Genomic DNA, 16,630 nt, shown 5'->3' on the forward strand with positions numbered 1-16,630 from the left:
AGTTACACCAGGTAACAGAACACTCATGGCATAGAGAGTGAATGCATTTGTTTTCCTTCATAATATAACAAATCATTATCGATTACCTACCATGACCCAGGCACTATCCTGGGTGTTGGGAAATATAAAGACAATTGTAACTGGATTTTGTTCTCAAAAAGGTCGAAATCTAGTAGGGGAGACATACATGCAGTAAGGTAAATGCTGTTACAGAGATAGCATTGGAAGACAAAGAAGCAGATATTAAATCTATATTTGTGGGCACAAAGAAAGCTTCCAAAGAAAAAGTATGAAAGAATGAAGAGGAACACATCCAGAAAGAGGCCCTGCTAGCCTGCCAAGGGCAGCCACCTCTCCCCAACAGGGCCAGCCTCACCCCATCCTATTGCCCTGCCACATGGCGAGAAGAGCATTCATCTAAAGGATGCTAGTGCTCCACAGAGAAGGCTCAAAGCCACTGTGCTTCTTCCCTCCCTAGCACCTCAGCTGGACATCCCTGGTGATCCCATTGGTGACAGACCTGACCCAGCGACAGGTCTGAGCTCTTCCTAGGACTTAGAGGATGGGGCTTGAATACATGTGATGTTTGGAGAAGTCACAGCATTGGACCCCCCTTGCATCTTTGGAAATAATGAAGTAAGGGTGCAGGTTAGGGCCACTTCTCAGCATCTCATCAATATCCCAGGCACACCCCCCATTCCCTCTCCAATTGTCACTTCTGTGACCCAGCCCAAAGAAGCCTTATCTCTGCTATTATTCTCTTAAATCTTAATACAAAGATCAAGACTTTTCTAGTTTAACCAAGAATTTGATGCCTTTGTTCTCCTACTCCACCTCTCCTTGTGAAGCAGAGCTGGCCAGATTAGGGTTGGGATGGTGACAAGGTTGGGGGCAGGGAGGCAGGGTTCCACAGGATAAAAGCAGAATGTTCTTGGTTTTGTTTTTAAATCTACTAGTATATCACCCCTCTTGCACAGATGGCTTTGATTGTCTATCAGATGAGGTAGTTGCTGCTGTCCAGAGTTGCAATTGAAGAAAGTCCTTAACATGGTTGAAAACTGAAAATTGAACAGTTAGATCCACACCTGAGGTACTGTACATCATGGGTTAAACAAGCTTTTTATGGGGTGACCTGCAAAATGAAACACCAATTGCAATCAGGAAAAAAAAGAGTTCCAAAGCCCGAACTTTATTTATATGTACTGTAGAGGTGATTTTGTTAATATGCATCCTGATATGTCTGATCTTGGGGATTTATAAATGCACGTGCTAATGGTTTGTATATCCACAGTACTGAGAGTTCCTTGTTTTTATCATATTATAGATATGCTTATATTATCAGGAATATATTGATATGATCTCTTTGATTCCATTCAGTTAAGCAAATTTCCCTGATCTAAAGTAATTCGTCCTGATTTTTGGCAGTGACTGGCCAATCTCCTGCATATTTTGTAATGATAAGAGAGGACTCTTGTGTGTGTGCTTTATCACAATGATCCTGTGTAGCAGCCACCTGCACAAGCATAAATCTTCCCTGGTAGCCCCCCAACTTTGGGAGCAGATCTCCAATATATAAACCCAGTGTTCACAGTAGCTGCTGCCACAGAGCCACCAGAACAGCTTTTAAGTGACTGCTTCTCTTTACTGTTTCCACCTATCTCCCCACGCTCTCTGTAGTATGTTGCAGTCCTCCAAGTTTCGGTGCTCTGGCCTCTTTCTTCCTGATTTATCTGTCTGTCTAGGTGATCTCATTTAGCCTCTAACTCCAGCCCCAACCTCTCCTCCGAACACGTCATACTCATGTCTAACTGCCTCCTTGAAATCCTTACGTGGAAGTACCTCAAACTTAAGATATACAGAATAGAACTCCTTCCTAAGTCCCTTCTACCACCTACAAACATTACACACACAAAAAACATGCCTTCCGTAGTATTCCTCATCTCAGTAAAAGGCAACTCCATTCATCCAATTTTCGCAGTTTCTTGAGCTGAAAACCTTGGAGTCGTCATTGATTCCTCTTTCTCTCATATCCAATCTATACCCAGGATTCAATGACATTTGGCCCTTACCTCCACCATCACCCTGATCCAAACCATCATCATCCCTCACCTGGATTATTACAATAGCTGGCTAACTGGCTTCCTTGCCTCCATCATTCCTTTCCCATAGTCTATTCTCCTCAGAGTAGACAGAATGAGTTTCTTAAAATAAGTCCGACCAGACCAGTTCTTTGCTTATAATAAAACCCCAAGTCCTTCATCATAACTTATAAGACCATGCATGATCTGCCCTTCCTTGACCTTGAAGCTCTGACCTTATCTCATCTCCCCAGTGCCCTCCACTCTCACTTAGCTCCAACTACACTGGGATACCTCAAACATGGCAGAAAACTTTCCCACGACCTTTGTACTTTCTGTTCATTCTGCCTGGAATGTTCTTCCCTGAGGTAACCTTTACTGCCTTCAAGTTCCTGCTCAAATGTCACCTTATCAGCAATGTCACTGACCATTCTATGGAAAAGACAAGCCCTCTGCCCAGTCTTCCCCTTTTCCCCTTACCCAACTTCATTTTTCTACATAGCACTTACCACCTGACATATTATACATTTTTGTATTTGTCAACTGTTTCTCCACACTACTCAATTTAGCCCGTGAAGAGAGGGACTTGGGGTATTTTATTCTCTATCCTACCCACAGCAAATAGAACAGAGATTGGCACAGGATCAGTGCTTTTAAAAAACTTGTTGAATAAATAAATGAAAGAATTTTAGAGACCTCAAGACATCATGTTCCCTAACGCCTGGCCACATGGTTGCTGGCTGTAGCCGGAGGATGTTCCATTGGAACTGCCCTACTTCAGTCAAAACAGCTCATGAAAATCCGAGTTTCATGATGAGTATTGGCAATACATCTGGTAACATTATACTGCCCTGGCACCCAACCCAGGAGGGCCTACACCTGGAATGTTACATGCAGTTTTAGCTGTTATCTCTCAAGAAAGGTCCAAACAAAAGCAAGGAAAAGGAAAGGTCTGCCAGAGTAAGGAATAGAATATTTCAGTCTGGAGTGACAAACAATGAGGAAATATAATCAAAATCTAGAAAATAATGTGATAAAACCCAAAATGAACTTGTATACCAAATCCAAGATATTAAAATAATGGAGGGAAACCCTTTAAAATTTGGAAGGTAGCACAGTGGGACAGAAATTTCATGGGCAGTGAGATAGGCACCCTTGTGTTAAAACCAAACATTTAGCTGCATGATCTTGGACATGAACTACTATGAACTAGTACTTACATGTAAAATTAAGATCATGGTACCTGTGTCTTCATCTGTCATGAAGAGAATGCACATACAAGGCACAGAGTATTCTCGTCCTGTGATGAGGAAAATATTGGGATAAATAAAAGGAAGGGTTTTTTTCCTTTGTTTTTTATTGAAGTATAATTGACTTACAAAAGGAAGTCTTAAAGCAGAAGGCAAGCTTAGATATGTTTTGTTAAAGAATAGAATCAGGTGAATTCATAAGAGGTAGAAAATATATATCTTATATTCATTCTGCATTTTACAATTTTTAGACTGTTTTTACTGACTTTATCTCCTTTGACCCCACAAGCTATCTTATAAGGTAAGAAAGGTAGATATTATTAAACCCATTTTACAGATGAGGAAACTGAGGATGGGTTTTCTTTTAAGTCCTCTTAATACAAGTTTAGTGATCTTCCAACTACTCCACAGGGCCTCCTTCTAGAATTTAAATCACTTCTCAGAAAAGCTGAGTCACTTAGGAGAGACTCACTGTGGGTGATTAATGAAAACAAAAATGTCTGAGTATTTAGTGTGTAAGTCAAGAACCAGCAAACTCTTTCTCAGCATACCTCTCAGGCCTGTTATGAAAATATTCAACTGGTTGAGACCTGGATCTAGTTCTCCAGAGCAAGTTTCTCAGTTCACTGTTTGCTGTCCTTAACTAGGCATGAATGCAATCTCTCAGGAGGCATGCCCACAGAGATTTTCCTCCTGCCTCTGGTTTGGAGGGCATGTTGTTCTGCATTCCCAAGGGTGGAGGGCAGACTTGGGAAGCTTGGGTCTTCAGTCACAATAGTCCCAGTTACAGAAACAGATAAACCAAATTTATAACAACTGTTTCCACAGCCTCAAATACCCACCATTTGTCCCATGACCTTCTGTCTTTAAACAAATGCCAAAAAAGGAGATTCAATTATTCAGTCGGTCTAATAAGGAATCAGTTTATGCTGAAGTTCAGTGTTGGGTTTATGTAATTTTACATTACAGGTCACGCTGAAAGCTTTATGCAAGCTTGTAGCTGCAGTCAGGGCAGAGTCCTGCCTTTCTTTGTAGTTAAACTAGTAACTAGGCAGAACTGATCCTCAAAGAAGAAAAAGCCAATCACACCACACCAGTTTTGGGAATGAAAAATAACAGAGAAACAGCGTTCATTCATCCATTCAATAAATATTTATTGTGCTCTTTTGAAGTGGCAGGCACCATACAAGGTATTGGGAATATAAAATGGAAAAGAAACAGTCCCCTGGTCTCAGAAGCCCAGGGTTTGGTGGGCAGATAGACACTGCACAGTCTGAGTCATTTACAACACAATGTAATAAATATTATGACAGAAAGAATTACAAGGTACAATGGGAGTCTACGCTGCATAATTCTTAAGTGTTACTAGGAGATATCACCTCAGCAATTAGAGTGACCTATTCATCCCAGTTAGCTGGGACTTTCCTGGTTTTACCACTGATAGGCCTGTGTCCTGGGAAATCTCCCAGTCCCAGGCAAACAGGGATGGTTGGTCACCCTCCCTGCGACGCTAAACCAAAAAAAATGTTATTTTGCTCTCTTTGCAAAAGACTAAGTTCATTCTGAGGGTCAAGTTCAGTCTGATGGGGTCAGAATGACCCCATCAGACTGAAGTCTCAATAGTTGATGGAAAAATCAGTGGCCTTTCATGGATCTGCCAGACACAAATGAGTCAGCCTGCCATGTTAATAGAGCTCAGACATCGTTTCCCTGGCCCTTGACTAGAGTCCTAGGCCATCTATTTCACCTGCGTGAGTGTGCATTTATTCACCTGTGAGACTGCAGGAGATGTGATATTAGTCAGTTATGGCACTAAATCTTGGTGGCGGATAATCACAGAAACTTCTCTGCACTGCAGGTCAGCTGGGGCTGTGCTGCTCAGCTCCTCACTCCAGGACCTAGGTAGATGGAGCAGCCACCATCTCCGCCATTGTCTGTCTGCAGGTCGGAGGGAAAGAGCAACAGCCTTCCTGCCTCAGAAAACGTTTTCTCACCATCCACCAGCAATCCCTAAAACAATGCCAGCTGATTTTAGGCTTTTTTGTTGCGGCAGCATAACCTGGCCTATTCCAACTGATGGGCATACCCTATCTATGGTGCAGATGTGACCCATAGAGGAACTAAGAGTGGTGAAGAATGTTTGGTGCCCTCTTAAGGGGTGATGTGAATGCCCTGGAATGCTGTCTCCTTGGATTACTCATCTAAACGGTCTTGTTTAGAAACCAAAGTTAGCGTTGAGGTTAAGGTTAGGGTTAGGGTGCTGCTAAGGAGCCAGAATTCCTAGTGTGACCTTTAATACAGACTTGTCAGTTGCTCACAGACAAACACTTTTCCCACAACCGGAGACTGTAGCCGTGGTCGCACCCAGCTATTTTTCTGACAAAAAATGAGCAACTGGTCACAGGGCCAGAAAGTGTGGCTGCCACAGCAATGCCCCTCCCTGCTACTGAACAAAACAACTATGCTCTATCATTCTCATGTTTTAAAAATGGACTTTTTAAAGCCACTGGATCATTTGGAACAGATTTCCTATGAGTTTTATAACATTTTAACTCTATTCCCCTCCATTTGAGTTTCATCGTAAGTTTCCTGTTCGTGCTAAAGATAGTCATAAACAAATTCTGTGGTCTGTATCTCAAAAAGGGAAACATGTGTAAAGTCCAATTATCATCACTTTTCTCTGAGAATGGAAGAGTTCTGCTTCCTAGAGGGTGATGTTCATTTGAAAATTGCCCTTTGACAGGCAATAAAAGGAACATCCGAACTAGTGGCCTCTCATTTTTAGAAATCATTGGAAAGAATCATGTGGATAGCCATAACACCCAACTACAGGGTGAGTAACAAGAAGGGTTGTCCACTAGGGATCATCCAGCAGGAGTTTCAACATGGCTGAACTTCTTTATAAAAGAAGTCGTCCATTAACTTCTGAGGAGCATCTATATAACACAATGCCCATGTAACAGGGACATCAAAAAGTTCTGACCTTTTAGTTAAGTGAAGTGAAATATTTCTCGTAGTCTGATGGTCCTTTAAAAAATCATAAAAGTTTAATTCTGTTTAGATGACTCCCATTATGATCTTGCTTGGAAGTGAGTTCTCCTACAGCATGAGTTTTATAGTGACTGATTTCCTCCCCTGCTCAACATAGCAATTACTTAGCTGTGTTCATATGTATTAATGCACATTCTCTAGAGTTCAATTTAGTTCGTTTCACTCCTGATGACACTGGGAATGAAATTTCAGCATAATCTCATGAGGATCCATGGACAGGAAATTGTCCAATGGAGGAACTCCAGTGAGGCAGAGAGAGACCCGCTTGCATCTGCAGTTGAAGATGTCAGATGGTGGAAGCCCAGAGACAAGCATAGAGAAATTGGTTCCTGAGGATAGAAGGAGAGTCTCCTGGGCAGTGCTCAGCTCAGGAAATAAGTACCTCTCCTACTGTTAGAGGTCTATTAGGTCCCTCCTTAGTTCATGGGCAGAGGACTTTCACAGAGTTACAGGCACTGGGAATTCTAGAGGAGGCATTTTATGGAGGTTCCCAAAATGCATTCCAAGTATAAAGGACTGCAGAGCAACATTACCTGCAATGCACAAATCAGTCCTAAACAGGAGCAGAAAAGGAATGAATATTTCCCAACATAGGAGCCTCAGATCCTTAAGTTTCCATGAAGGGACTTAGAAGAATCAGAAACTATGCTCAAGATTCCCCCAAAATCTCATTCACTTACTTGTTTTTTTTAAAAAATTTTATTTATTTATGGCTGTGTTGGGTCTTCGTTTCTGTGCGTGGGCTTTCTCTAGTTGCGGCGAGCGGGGGCCACTCTTCACCGCGGTGTGCGGGCCTCTCACTGTCGCAGCCTCTCTTGTTGTGGAGCACAAGCTCCAGATGCGCAGGCTCATTACTTGTGGCTCACGGGCCCAGTTGCTCCGCGGCATATGGGATCCTCCCAGACCAGGGCTCGAACCCGTGTCCCCTGAATTGGCAGGCAGATTCTCAACCACTGCGCCACCAGGGAAGCCCTCACTTACTTGTTGATTCCTTCAGTGAGTGTGTATCAAGGGCCTATTATGTACTAGGTGCTCTGCTAGGCCCAGGGAGTTAATCTGCAAATGAGACAGCTCTAGTCCCTGACAGCATGAAGCTCATGTTCTACTGGAGTTGCCTGGTATTACATAACAACTTTCAAAATTAGTTAATTAATTAAACTTGTGGTAAATGTTGCAAAAGAGAAATATAAGATACTTGGAGAGCATATGACAGAAAACATTACCTGGTCTGAGTTTCAGGGAAGGCTGCGCTGAGGACATGCTGTAGAAACTGAGAGCCACATAAGATGAGTCATAGTGACCTTGGCAAAGAGGTGAGGGAAAAACATTGCAGAGAGAACTGGAAAGGCAAAGGCCTCAGGTGAAAAGGAGAATGGCATTCTCAAGGGACAGAGAGACAGCCAGGTGACTGGAGCACAGATGATGGATGAGAAGATGAGGAGAGGGCAAGGGCTGTCAAGGGCCTGAGGCCTGAGCTGGAGGAGGGAAAATGGCTGACTGTTAAATTATACAAGTAATAGAAATTGTATTACTTGTGGTCGAATAATAAACAAATCACATAATACAGAAGAAAATGAAAAACTCCATGAGAGACTTTCTCCATCTACCCTCCACCCCAGTCTCATGTTAGAAGTAACCACTATGAGCAGTTTTGTGTGTGGATTTCCAGATCCATTGCCAGAAATATTTTAAAAGGAGAGTTGCTTTGCATTATACTTAGATGACTTTACACTATATATATTATTGTGAAAATTTTCTTTTCATTTAGTAATATGAGAATATCTTTGTGAACTTGAGACAGGAAAGAAGAAAGAAAGAAAAAGGAAGAAAAGAACAAAAGAAAGAAGGAAGAAAAAAGGGAAGGAGGGAGAGACATATGTATCGGGCTGGCACAAGCAAAGGCAAAACCAAAACACCTCTGTTGGGAGTTATCCACAACTCAGAAGACACATGATTCCAAAAATATAAAACAAGCCAAACAAATAAAAATACCCTCTAAAGATGAGCTCTCAATAAACCTACAAATCACACACAGAAACAAATGCCCAACTGGAGTTGCATTAAATACACAGATTATCTTAAAGACAATTGGCATCTTTAGTATAATAGATAACCTATTAAGTATTTACTATGTGCCCGGCACTGGGCTGAGTGCTCTAAACAGATCATTTAATTTAGTCAGATCATTTTAGTTAATTTTCATACTTGATACACGAGCTAACTAATATTATTACTCTCCCTTTACAAACAAGGAAGCTAAGCCTTAGAGGAGTGAAGCGACTTTCCTGAGATGACGCAGAAAGGAATTGCTGGCATTCATACTCACACAGTCAGACCTCAGGCTCATAACCACCACATTAAACTTTTCGTGTAGAAACATGGAGTGTATTTTCATGGATTCAAGTGTTATTTTTCTATCTTTCAATAACAGTTTAGAGCTTTTTAAAAATGTGGATTTACATATTTTTATTAAGTTTGCTTCTAGGTATTTTATAATTTTTGCTCCTTTTGTGAGTCAGATCCTTTCTGCCATTACATTTTCTAATTGGTTACTGCTGGTGATTGGGAGATCTATTGATTTTTTTAAAATCTTGTATCTGACTACTAAGCTGCCTTGTTAACTTCCAGTTGATTCTCTTGTATATTCCAGGTAGTCAAGGTGAGGTATGTAAATAATGACAGCTTCCCCTCTTTCCCCTGACTACCTCACTTGCCAATATTTGTGCATTTTATGGTGTAGGGGTAAGTTCATAAGGTAGTACTGGTGGGCAGGGCGGTCTTTAATTCATTCCAGAAAGAAACAACTCTCTTTTGAGCACAAGGTTATGAAACAGCTTGACAGATTCCAGAAATTGGGAGTAGTTTGACATGACTATAAGGTAGGGTACAAATGAGAAAAGCAAGAGATGATAACTTGAAACACAGGGGATCTTGAAGGATGACAAGCCATTAAAAGATGTTAAGCAAAGATGTGGCACAGTAAGATTTACATTTTAGAAAAAACCCCAGTGTCAGCAGTGTAGAGACTGATTGAGGAAGATAAACCTAAAGAAATGGAGAAAAGTTAGGAGACTAGAGCAATAATACAAACAAGTGATAAGCCATCCATGGGGTAATAGGGAGAGGACATGAATCTGTGAGAATGGAATCGCTACTCATTCAGCCTCCTTCAAGGTGTGATCTTGAACCAGTTAATCTCCCCAAGCCTCAGTTCTTCTAATCTGTAAAATTAGGATAATAGCACCAACCAGGTATGGCTACAAAGTTTAAGATAATGTGTGTGAAGTGCACTAAAAAATGGTAGCTCTTTATTATTGAGCTATACAATGGCAGTGAGAATAAAGTTGAAGTCACAGATTCTAGAAATGCATCTCCATCAAAGTGCCATGCCAAAGCTATCACTTCCTATTCTGAGTTATCAGACTTAAGTTATTGAGGAAGATGAAGCTGTGTATCAGCACCCTTTCAGCCACACCCCAAGTTCCACCTCTCCTGTGCTCTTTGCTTCCTCTTCTCCCTGCCCACATTCCACCTTTAAGACTACTGTGGGTGTTGGATTTGCATCATGAAACAGCTGAAGTGCATGGCTCAAAAATTAGTATGCTAACTCAACAACAACAGCACAACCCAATTAAAAAGTGGGCAAAGTATTTGAATGGACATTTCTTATTTCTCCTAAGAAGATATATAGATGGTCAACAAACACATGGAAAGATACTTATCACTAGAAAAATGTAGATCAAAACCCCAATGAGGTACCACTTCATATGCATTAGGGTAGCTACAATAAAAAAAAAAAAACACAGAAAATAACAAATGTTGGCAAGGATGTGGAGAAACTGGAACCCTCGTACACTGTTGGTGGGAATGTAAAATGGTTCAGCCCCTTTAGAAAGCAGTTTGGTGGTTCCTCAAAAAGTTAAACATAGAATTATCAAATGACCCAGTGATTCTACTCCTAGGTGTATACTCAAAAGAATAAAAAATAGGTGTTTAAACAAGTACAGGTACACACATGATATGGTGTGAATGTTTATGTTCCCCCCAAAATCACATGTTGGAATCCTAACACCCAATGTGATGATGTTAGAAGGTGGGACCTTTAGGAGATGATTAGGTCACAAGTGTGGAGGACTCATGAATGAGATTAGTGTTCTCATAAGAGAGATTCCACAGAGCTCCCTAGCCCCTTCTACCATGTGAAGATACAACAAGAAGTCTGTGTCCCAAAAGGGGCCCTCACCCAACCATGCTGGCACCCTGATCCCAGACTTCCAGCCTCCAGAATTGAGGGCAATAAATTTCTGTTGTTTATAAGCTACCCAGTCTGTGGTATTTTGTTATAGCAGCCCAAACGGGCACATGTTCGTAGAAGCACTGTTAAAATAACTAAAAGGTAGAAGCAGCCCAAATGTCTGTTAATGGATGAATCCATTAATATGTGGTATATATATACATTAAATGGAATATTACCCAGCCAGGAAAAGAAATGAAGTACTGATACATGTTATAACATGGATGAACCTCAAAAACATTATGCTAAGAGAAAAAAGCCACACAAAAATTATATATTGTATTATTCCATTTCCAATAGATATCCAGAATAGGTAAATCCACAGAGACAGAAGTACTGATACATGCTACAACATGGATGAAACCTCAAAAACGTTCTGCTAAGTGAAAAAAGCCACACAAAAGATTATGTATTGTATGATTCCATTTCTAATAAATATTCAAAATAGGTAAATCCATAGAGACAGAACAAAGATTAGTAGTTACCAGAGGTAGTGCCAAGGGAGAGTGAGGAACAATTACTTAATATGTATGGGGTTCCCTTCTGGAGTGATGAAAATATCATGGAACTAGAGGTGGTAGTGACACAACGTTGTGCATATACTAAATGCCACTGAAAATGTTCACTTTATAATGGTTCATCTTATGTTATGTTAATTTCACCTCAATAAGATACATAAATAATATATATTATATATATTTTTTAACTATTATGAGAGCCTCTTCACAGAAAGTGGATGTGATTGGCTGCTAGAGTTCATAGCCTCAAGTCACCCCTGGATAAAAAGTAGTTTGCATTAAACCACTATGGTACCCAGGCATTCTTTATTGTTTAACACCACCAATAGCCCCAACTGGAGCAGTGCAGTATCCTACATTACCTTTAACTAGTCGCAAACTTTGTTGGGAGCCCTTATTTTTCCTCTCCATTATCTTGTCTTCCCACAGTCCCTCAGAATACTCCCTGCCTTGGGCTGCCTCCAGGGGCCTTTTGGAGGCAATATTTCTCCTGGTGAGTTGCTGAATTTTCTTTGACTATGATATCGCTTTGAAAGAGCTCACATACTGTTATGTGAAATTATTAAGTCTTTTTTGTCTAGACTGTAAGCTCCGTGAAGGTGGGAACCAGGCTGCTTTGGTTCACCACTACACCTAGCACAGAATACAACAAAGAAACTTAGGTGTTTAGATGCCCATCTCACCGGACCTGTTTTTTGCTATTTTGCCTGCTTTTGAGTAGAACAGCACCTGAAGCAAAAAGCCAGATATTTAAATGATTTTTCAGCTTTAACATTTGACTTTATAATTATCTCGTGCACATAGAAAAGGAGATTGACTAGGAACTAGCTAATGCTTCTCTTATATCGCCATTCCCTCCCCAGTCAAACACCACCTTGGCTCCCGTATCAACTGATAAAACACAGGATCCTTCTCAACCTCTTCCAACTGTAGCTCTTCCATTGTGCTTGTTCATTACTGCCTGATGGTAAAAATTCTAGGATAGTGATTCAACATACTTTGAAAAGTGAAATAACATTTTCATTTGTTTCTTTCTACTCAGAATTCAAACTGATTAATTAGTTGTGTTAAAAAAAAAAAAAGACAAAGCATTAAACAACCTCTCACTTCACTTTTTTTTCTTTTATTCAAGGTGACTCAATTCCGTCCAGTTGCTGACAACGGTGCCAGTACTGGAGGCTGAGATTGTACTGTTTTATTGCTCTACACAAAGTGCTAATCTGGCCTTAAGGCTCCAAGGAAGACTCTACAGGTAATAATTACAGGCACGCGGTGTCCCAAAAGAAAAAAGATGTTTTGACACTGTTAAGAATCACCATGCGTAGGTGCCTCCTGCATTGAGTACAATACGTGGGAAGAATACCAATTTACTAGCCAGAGAGTTTGGGGTTTGAATCTCAGCTCTGCCACTTACCATGTGAACTTGAGCAAGTTATTAAACATCTCTGAACATCAGCTTATTAATCTTTAAAACTGGAAAAATGATTAAGTCATAGGGTTTTTGTATGCATAAAATATGTTATTGATTTAAAGACAGCCTGACACATACTAGGCTTTCAATTAATAGCCATTATCATCATTTTAAGCAGAACTCATCTTATTGGTGTGAAATTTCATTTAGCTCTTGTTTACGCGCGCGCGCGCACACACACACACACACACACACACACACACACACACACACACACACAGAGGCATCTCCTCGCCTCATTTTCAGGCTTACTTGGTAATAAAACTGCCAAAAGAGAAAAGTAAGACAAACTGTATAATGTACCAAATCCATGAAAACAGTTCTCAAAAACTCTTAATCTATATGAATTCTGTTAGACCAAACATGTCTTCATTTGTTTTACCCCTATTTACCAAATATTAAACAATTTTTGCTACTGCTTTCCTTGTCAGAATCCATAATTTTCTATCACAAATATATACCCAAGTTTCCACAACATACATGGATTCCCCACAGGAAACTAAAACCAGACATAATTTAAAAAAAGAACATCCAGGAATATATTTTTCAAACACTATCTGATTTTTAGGAGGCCCAGAAATGATTCTTATAATTTTTATAATAAACTGAATTTAAATCAGTAACTATTTAGAGGATGCCTACTACATTCCTGACACAGGAGAGATTCAAAGATAAATGCAATACAGTCTGTGTCCTTGAGTAGCTTATAGTCTAGTAGAAACTTGATAAGCTCAGCCAAACATCAGATCTTATTCTTCGAACAAATTCGCTTTATCCTAGCATAGTGTGTTCAGTGGATCTCACAGAAACAGATTAGACAAAATCAGTTGGAAACAGTAGAGGTAATTTTCCAAATTCTTCGGACAGATAATCTTGCTTTAAAGGATAACAAAACAGAAAAGGCATTCTGAATTATCTCTTGTGGCTGGCTCTGTGTTTGTATTCACCAAGTAGTTACTCAATTATCTTTTTCTATGCAGATGGCACCATGGCAGAGAAGCTCTGGCAAGAATATTTGCAAAATGAGGTATTTCCAATTTTGTACCAAACATGATGACATTTAAGTAACTCAAGGGAAATAAATTTGTACACTGTGCTAGATATTCCATGCTTAGAATTTTTATGTGGTACACTAGGTAAATTCCATGTAAACAGTTTTCCCTAAGAAACAAAATGTTCACAAAGACACCCTTGTTGATTTTTTTTTCCATTTCAAAGGCTAATCCAAAATTTGACCTTCTGTACAATACTGGCACACAGTGAGCCAGACACTTGCAAGTGAATGTTGCTTTTTGGTAGCTAAGCTCTCTGGGGGGGAAGAAGGAATGGTACATCATTTGCACTCCACCACTAGGGAACTATTTATAGTCCAGCAATCTAATGAAAACCCTGGTGACCTGGAAAAGTTAATGTGCCTTTCAGTGTCTTATTTACACCCAAGGAGTAACTCAGGATCAAATCCAAGATGTATACATGTGTTTTCTCACACACACACACAGACACACACACACACACGCACACACACACTCACTTATCCCATTCAGTATGAAAGCCAGAAAGAATTACACAGTCTATATTTATTTGGGTTCTTGCATTACACAGCTGATAATTGAAGACACAGCAGAATAATAAAGTTCTACTAGAAACACCTTCAAGAAAATGATGGACCAAACTGGAGATAATTAGAGTCCAACAAAAACACCAAAAAAACCCCAAATCACAGTATTCCTCCCCTTAAAAGTTTAATGAAATTCAAAGGTTAAGTCAGAAAGTGAAACCAGTGGAGTGGGAAACGTAGTCTGAAAGAAGGTTAAATATCAGTTACATATACTTATGTTATTAAAATGATAGCGTAATTATTACTGGCATAAGTGTGTGTCCTAGTTTACAAGGCTCCTCTCTTTTTGGAGTTGGACCCACTTGGACTCCACTACATTCAAGAAGACTCTCCTCACTCTTTTCAGACCAGGTTAGGTGCCCTTTCATGTGCGCCTTATCTTACCACTGGTCAAGTAAGCCTGGAAAGAATTCTGTATGATAGATGTAGTTTTGATCTCCACTTTACAGATAAGAAAACTGAGTCCAGAGAAACTGAGTGAGCTGTCTCCTCAAGATCACAAAGCAGAACCGAGAACCAAACTCCTATCAAATGAGTCCAAATCCCATTGTCTGGCTGCAGCTCACAGGGCAAAGGTAATTCAGTGGACTTCTCTTCCACTTTAAGATTGCACAGCTGAATTAAGAAAGTAGGAAGATGAGCAATTATCTGTTGACTTTGGGCAAGAAACAGAGAGCATTTGAGTAATTATGATAAGAATGCATTGAGCATTACTGTGTGCCAAGCCCTTGACTAAGTGCTGAGTGCCTTCTCTCATTTCTTTCTCACAACATTTTGTGAGCTACAAATGATGATTAGTCCCCTCCACCTACTTCTACATTTTATCGTTAGAGAAACTGAGGCTCAAGTGTATTAAACAATTTGCCCAAGTTCACACCGCTAGAAAGTGAGAGAGCCAGGCTCTCTATCGAGGTTTCTGACTCTGAGTCCACTTGCTTAAGCACCACATGTGTTGCCCACTTCAAGCCCCACCCGCCTGACCCTTTTCCTTAGATATTTAAGGGGTGAAAGTGTAGGCTACAAGGTGAGGGCTGTCCTGAATTATCTTAGTAACTGCTGAGTTCTCCTCCCCCTTTTTTTTTTAAACACATATAGACATACACTAAGAACTTTTTTCAGACTTGGGTTCAGATTCTGGTTTAGTCACTTACTAGATGGAAAGACTTTGTTCACATTACTGAACCTCCAAAACTCAGTTTTCCCATTTGACAAAAGGAGCTAATAGGACCCAACCAACTGGGGTGGGGGATCTGGGGGGGTGGTACCCAAAGGGAAATCATGTCATGGAAACCATCTAATACAGAACCTAGCAGTCAGAGGTCAATCAATCAATTTCAAACCCATCCCTTTCCTTTCCCCTGACTTCTAGCTTTAACTATAGATATAAATCAAACACACACTAGATGACACAAAAATCTTCACTCATTCATCTCAGCATATTGTTGATCTTTCTTGAACCTTTCCAGTTAATAAGATTTTAAGATGACAACTTCCTAAAATTCTTGAGGGTTTTTTTTTCAGTTCTATATCTGGATGGCAACAGTCTCTTGAACATTTTTTTTTCTGAGTCTGTAGAAGTGCACAAATTTATCTATATTTTAAACATACTCTCTACGATAGATACACTCTTTAATTCCACAGTCATCAAGTAAGTGCCTCCCATGCTGAGAACCATCCCTACCCCCAAGGAGTGCATAGTTTATTGGGTAAACAAACAGTATTATGGTAATGATGCCATAATAGAGGCATGTACCAAGCTCCTTGGGAGCAATTAACCCTGCTCAAGGTGTTGGGGACTAGTTAACAGAGGAGGTGACATTTGAGTTCAGCCACAAAGAATGAGTCAGCTTTTCAGAACTAATGAGCATTCTAACATCAGCGTCAAATTTCAAGGAGGGTATCTGGTTAAAACTCTGACTACAAGAATGTCGCATCAGAGAAAATTCTCTCCTTTAGCTTTGTCCAGATTATGAAAGACAAAAAGTTGTGATGACTTTCAGAGTTAACCTGCTGAAGTCACTCGGTGATGGTTTTACAAAGCAAATATGTGGTGTTTACCTATCCCAAAGCCGCCATTGTGTAGCACTTAGAATTCTAGACAACAGGACCTTCTCCTTTGAGGGCTCATATATCATATAATGAATATGTATTACATTAAAGATTATTGAAGATTGTAAGCTGCCTTTTTTCATGTGTAAGATTGGTAGCTTTTAAAATATTGATGCATTTGTGCAAGTTACTTGACTTGAATTTTACATTAAACTCAGGAAAGAAAATGTCAACACTGGACATCAGGCCCTGGGAGGAGACAACTTGGCTGATGGTCCTAAATCCCTCCCCTCCACTGACC

At 40.2% G+C, this 16,630-nt stretch overlaps 2 long non-coding RNA genes across 2 annotated transcripts in view; one reads left to right on the forward strand and one right to left on the reverse strand.

Moving 5' to 3' along the window:
- Positions 1 to 16,630, reverse strand: part of LOC117197500 (uncharacterized) — a 124,050-nt gene that overhangs the window by 75,613 nt on the left and 31,807 nt on the right. Inside the window, exon 2 of the long non-coding RNA XR_004478150.1 lies at positions 3,299 to 3,378. This is a non-coding gene — a long non-coding RNA (uncharacterized LOC117197500). The remainder of the gene's footprint in view (positions 1 to 3,298; positions 3,379 to 16,630) is intronic.
- On the forward strand, positions 12,268 to 14,863 carry LOC117197502 (uncharacterized). Its single transcript, XR_004478152.2, has 3 exons — positions 12,268 to 12,443; positions 13,643 to 13,689; positions 14,730 to 14,863. It is a non-coding gene; the product is annotated as an uncharacterized LOC117197502 (long non-coding RNA).

The sequence above is a fragment of the Orcinus orca genome, chromosome 11, assembly GCF_937001465.1.
Source record: "Orcinus orca chromosome 11, mOrcOrc1.1, whole genome shotgun sequence".
Classification (NCBI taxonomy): Eukaryota; Metazoa; Chordata; class Mammalia; order Artiodactyla; family Delphinidae; genus Orcinus; species Orcinus orca.